Consider the following 6174-nt stretch of genomic DNA (forward strand, 5'->3'; position numbering starts at 1 on the left):
AGATATTTTCTTGTTTTATATGCACAGTGTAGGCAGTGGTTTGTCATGGGTATACTGAGAAGCTGCCTTTGAGACTAAAATTAAAGGAAAGGTAATTTAAAAATGATTTGGATCATTTCATGTTCTCTGCAGTTCCAACCCACTGAGGTTGTGCTCTTAATACCTGGTTTTCTGATTTTTTATGTGTGGCAGCCTTGCCAACATTGTGATGCTTTTTCCTTGGGTTTGATCTGTGACCAATCATGCCAGATAAAGTGGAAAATAAAGTTTCAACCTCCAATAAGGAGGAAGACTTAAGCAAACATTGTAAACAGTTTTGCTCAGATGCTCTGATATCTAATAAAACGGAAGTTTTCTTCTTTTGAAAGTGCATATAATGGAAAATGTTATTTGTGCTAGAAGTTTTGATTTTAAGAATTAAGAAATATCTTTGATGTATATGATTGTAAAAAATGATTGATAATGCTAAGGAAAAATTTATCATTGGGGGCGAGTGGAACCCATGGAGAAACATTAAGATTAAATTGAACATCATAACTTCCTCAATTATGAATGTTAATAACTTTATATTCATGAGTCTATTCTGTGTGTGTTTTTGATACTAACTGTTTTACCCTTTCTTTTGTCATCATTATGTGTATGTTGTTTCACTGACTCATTCTGGAACTAGTCTCTCACCATTGCAGATGGCTGGGCCAGATGATTTATTGAAGTTACTAATACTGCAGGTGAAAATCCGGAGAAAAAGAAGACTGAAAATGATGTGGGCTATTATCTGTTTGGTCCTCCTGCTCTCATTACTGCTGGTAATCATTGCTGATTTGCCATTTCTAATGTGGATTAAAATTTCTCTGGATAAGTTGATTTCAGTCTTATATGACTAACCAGACTGCCATCAATGGGTTCAAAACCCATGTCTAAATTGTTCTGAGGGTCTAAATTTAAATCCAGCATCTAACCACTGATTCATTGAGTTGAAGAGTAAATATTACAAATCTGATGGCAAAGTTAGAGTCACCTATTGGATTGGTTACTCCCCCAAATTTTCCAGAGAGTATCCTCACTTTGTCTTTTTCTATTACTACTATTTTTTATTTGCCATAGTTAATCCATGAAAGTATAATTTTTTATAATAGTTTGACAGAGGCTACCCTTTATTTTGTTTTGTTTTGATGTTAGTCCCCACCATGACCACACCATCTTTTTTGACATTTGCTAAAGTAGCAGAAATACAACCAGAATGGAATTTAGTGATCTGTAATGAGTTCAATTTTAGCATTGTTATTTCACTTTTAATTTGGACAATTTTAATAGATTGTTGAATTTTGAATAATGCTTTGTGAATTTAACCATGTTTTGAACTGTCTCCATATTTAAGCAGTTGTAGATGGTTCCATTGGCTGTGACGGTTCTCAGGTGATACTCTCTGAAAAGAAAATATCTACTTACTGATACCAAATTATTAAGGATTGGCCAATAGGACTGAGTGGTATTGAGACCAGTGGCAAGAGGTGATGACCCAATGACAGGTAAGACTCTCCAATGGCAAAAAGGGTGACAACTTAAGGCAGGACATCACTGCCCTGGAAACCAGCCCAAAAAGGTTTGATATGGGTTTAAGGAAGTGGATGAATGCTTTTAGGTCAGAAGCTTCAAAAGGGAGGTCTAGAAGAGACCTGCCCGAAAAATTGTGAGATCAACTCAGCCCGACTCTATTTTAATAACCGCTTTACGAAAACAACTTATCACAGTGTTAAATACCAAGCATTCTGTCACTGTGCCATCAGGGGATCATACCCTGTGTAGAAGATTATTTATAGATTGGGTTTTTGGGGTAAAGTTTTGAGAGCCGTTGCAGACAAGGGAGTGCCTGATTTATTAAAGATGTATGAAACAAACCTGGCAATGTTTGTATGATAATTAATTTAGATTGGAAGATGATTTATTACTTATACTTTTATTGAACTCATGTACATTTTAATAGTAATGAAGAATGGAAAAAAACATGGTGGTGACTAAAGATTAAGATTGCTTGTCTTGTTTGTTTATAACCATTTAAATTGAATTGTTTAAAAAATAAGGGTGCACCGTTGGCTAAAATTGGTATAATGATTGAAACAACAATTCTTGTGAGAGGAATACTACTATTCTGTTGTGTGTGTACCATTGATCAAATCATTCTTGATCCAAGCTATAACAAAACAGATGACACTGTTCAATGTGAATGGTCTAATGCAATACAATGACAATTACCCTGGATGGACAGAAAGACCAAATTGGGAGGAAAATGATTCCTCCACTAAAGATATGTATGAGGAGATGAATGATGTGTTACATATTTAAGCATTCTTTTATAGATTTAATACTCTGATTTACTCTGATGCAGTCTGAAACTATGGAAAACAGCTTAGCTTGCAGTTTCTCTCTGTGTAAGGCCTTTCTGTGTCAAGGGAAAATTAGTTGATATGACACAGACAGTGAGAAACCTTGGGAAACAGGAGGAGACATTATCTGGATGCAGAACAATTCACATTGGTTAGAAGCAGAGGAGGTGCCTGTAAAACCATTAAACAGAAAACAAATAAATGCTATTCTGAAATATCTGAGAAAGACCAATAAAATACTTTAGGAACTGTGACAAGTCCTCAACCCAGCAAAAGCCCAGGGGAAGTCAGGGGTCAGATACTTTTAGTGATCCTCGTCTGACTAGCCTGGTGAAGACTAGTTAAGAATAGATACGAGCTGGGGTTAGAGAGGTACAGTAAAATATATAATATACTGTGATAATAAAACCAAGTAACCATGACATCAACACCAGTAGAACAGATGTGCTCAATGTATCCAATATGTAGAGACACAATAAGGGAGCTGTCTAAAAAATAGGAAAAAAGAACAAAGAGCTTAAACACAAAATGGCAAGCAGAGGGAGCATTTGATGTGGCTATGTGTAGAGAAATGGAAGCATTGATAAAAAATCACAAAGCCAAAAAACAAGAGCAAAAAAGGGAAGATAAGAAAGAAAAAGAACAAGAAGTATTGCAGTTGTTTAAAATCATGGAGTAAAATTAATAAAAGCTGAGAGACAGGCAAAAAGACCAGTAGATGATAAAAGTGAAAAAACAGAGAGATCACCTCCCTATGACCTTATACATGAGTAAGGGAAGTCAGGCAAAAGATCTAGGACCAATGATGAAAAGAGTGGAAAAGAAAAAGTGGGAAGCCACAGAAAATCCTTTAATCTTTGAATCAGCAGATAAAACATACCTATGAATTCTGTTTTACACTGCTATGGGAGGCATTCCAAGGGTGGTGGTGACTACTAAAGAAAAAGAAAAATTAGATGCAAAAACAGTTGAACTAATGTTAGAAATGGAAAAAACATGTGCCTGCTGAACTGTGGTCTCAAGATGATATAGACGTAGGCTTAGTAAAATCTGCTAATCCAATTAGAATTAAACTTAAACCAGGAGTAAAACTACCAAGAAAACAACAATATCCGTTAAAACAGGAAGCTGTAGAAGGAATTGAAAAAACAATTGAGGGATTGAATAAGGCAGGGGTGTTAATTGAAACAGCAAGTCATTGCAACACGCCCATATTGCCAGTTGCTAAGACAGATAAATCAAAATGGCGCTTAGTGCATGATTTGAGAGCAGTTAATGAGGTAACGGAAGACTGGCCAGCAGAAGTTCCAAATCCACATACGCTGTTGATTAATGTTCCTCCTGCTGCCAATTATTTTACCATTATTGACGTGTGCTCTGCTTTTTTCAGCATCCCTTTAGCAGAGGAAAGCAGGCACCTTTTTGCATTTACCTATCAAGGTAAACAATATACATACACCAGAATACCCCAGGGATTTAAACATTCACCACATGTGTTCAATCAGGTTTTGAAAGCTGATTTGGAAGATCTAAGATTGGATAGCACATTGATACAATATGTAGATGATCTGTTGATTTGTTCAACAACATTAGAGCAATGCCACCAAGACTTAATTAAAGTGCTCACTAAATTAGCTGAAGGAGGCCATAAGGTCTCAAAGAAGAAACTTCAATACTGTCTACCACAGGTTGAATACTTAGGACGAAGCATTGCACATCAGACTAAAGCTATATCACCAAGCCAGTTGGAAGGTATAAGCAAAGCACCCCAACCACAAACAGTGGGACAAATGATGACCTTTTTGGGCATGACAGGTTTTAGTGCTGATTGGATAGAAAACTATGCTATTAAGACTATGCTCCCTTAAGAACACTGATGAAACAGAGAGGGCATCAAAAGCTCCAAACTCGAATAACATGGGATATGGATGCATTGATAGCCTTCGAATCATTAAAGAAAGAACTTCAGACAGCTCCAGCGTTAGCAACCCCAGACTATAATAAACCATTCCTTTTATATGTAGCAGATAGAAGAGATGGATATGCATCAGCAGTCTTAATGCAGGAGACCTGTAGTGGAAGAAAAAAGCAACCACTAGCTTATTATAATACCAAGTTGGACAATGTAGCACAAGGCTACCCGCCATGCTATCAAGGACTTGCAGCAGTGTATTTTGCATATGACAAAGCTTCCACTGTGACAATGGGCTATCCAGTGATAATTTATACACATCACAAAGTAACAGAGTTATTAGAGCAAGGTAGATTTGTTTTAACGCAAGCCAGGTGTTTGACATATTCAACATTGTTAACTTACCCAGACATTACCATAAAACGATGTACAACAATAAATCCAGCCAATTGTCTGTGAGTTCCTCTGGCACCATGGGACATATCAGATGCTGATCTACTACTATTGTCTAATCACTGTAATCTATTAACCTACTGAAATAAGTCTAATCACTGATGTACTCTACATAACGCAAGGCTACCTTTTGCATATACATGCTTATACAAGAGTTTGATTACTGTTACCCTCCAGAAAAGAACTTAGCTAGGGAGCGAAGAGATCTTTTACTTCCTTCTAGCCAAATGTGGAGGGAGACGTTTGGTCTCGTTGCTTCTCCGGAGTGCGGTTCTATAAGTATAGGCATTGTTAGAGGAATGTGTGACTTATATTAGTCACTTGAAAGAAATTATGGAGCTTGTCTTATGAGGTTGCACTCTGGGAAAATGGCGATAGAAGGTGAGACTTTTTATAAGTCTCAAAGGAGGGAATATATAGTAGATTTTTATATATAAAATGTAGAAAAATACTAATATAGAATAGCTTTGTGTGTGACTTAGGAGATGGCATATGAGGTTACTAGCAGTGTGGACTTTGTGTGACCCAGGAGAGGGAATATGAGGACTACAAGTGCTGATGTTACAAGAAACGCTCAGTGCACTAAGCTGTAGCAGAAATGTTGCAAGAAATACTCTTGTGTCCTCAGCTGTAAGCACATAACAATAGTACTGAGTCATGAGAAAACTCTGGGAAAGTACAGCAAATTTAAAAAGTATCACAACCAATAATCAAAGTAACCGAATGTATACTTTCATGATAAATTAATTTAAAATGTTATTTCTGAATTAAAAGCCAGGTTCCCACCATAGAAAAGAGGTTAGAGGCTCTGTGAAATAATGGTGGGAAACAGAATCCATTGGATACAAAAGATATTAACATGGCATAGGCATGAGGTAATGCTAGATAACAAACTGTACAAGAACTAAGGGTTTTGACGGAGAGAGTCAGATCTCAGCTGACATCTCAGGTTTGCTGGTATGTTCAATAAACTCTAACATTTGACACCTGGAACTCCTGACTTTGAGAGTTTTCTTACAGAGAGGGGAAGAAACATTTTCCACACTCCACAACACTACCCAGGCCCAATTTTCACATTATTAAACACTAGGCATATAAATTTATTTTGATTTTTTAAGCATAAATATTTGGCTGAAAATAAAAAGGCAATAAATATATGAAAAAAAATAAAAAAATAAACGATAAATAAACACATTAGTTAAATCCAAGTACTAATAAAGATTTTTTTAAAGACTCTTTATCAGCTATTAGTCTATGATTAATTACAGTCTATATTAATTATTCTACTAATGATAAAGGTTTAACATACTGTTCTTATTTTTACTCTCCAATATTTATCTCTACAATAAATAAATAGATGTATGAAAAAAATCAAGAATTCAATAATGATTTTTTTTCTTTTTAAAGACTCTTAACATTAAGTTT

The sequence above is a fragment of the Myxocyprinus asiaticus genome, chromosome 13 (genome assembly GCF_019703515.2).
Source record: "Myxocyprinus asiaticus isolate MX2 ecotype Aquarium Trade chromosome 13, UBuf_Myxa_2, whole genome shotgun sequence".
NCBI lineage: Eukaryota > Metazoa > Chordata > Actinopteri > Cypriniformes > Catostomidae > Myxocyprinus > Myxocyprinus asiaticus.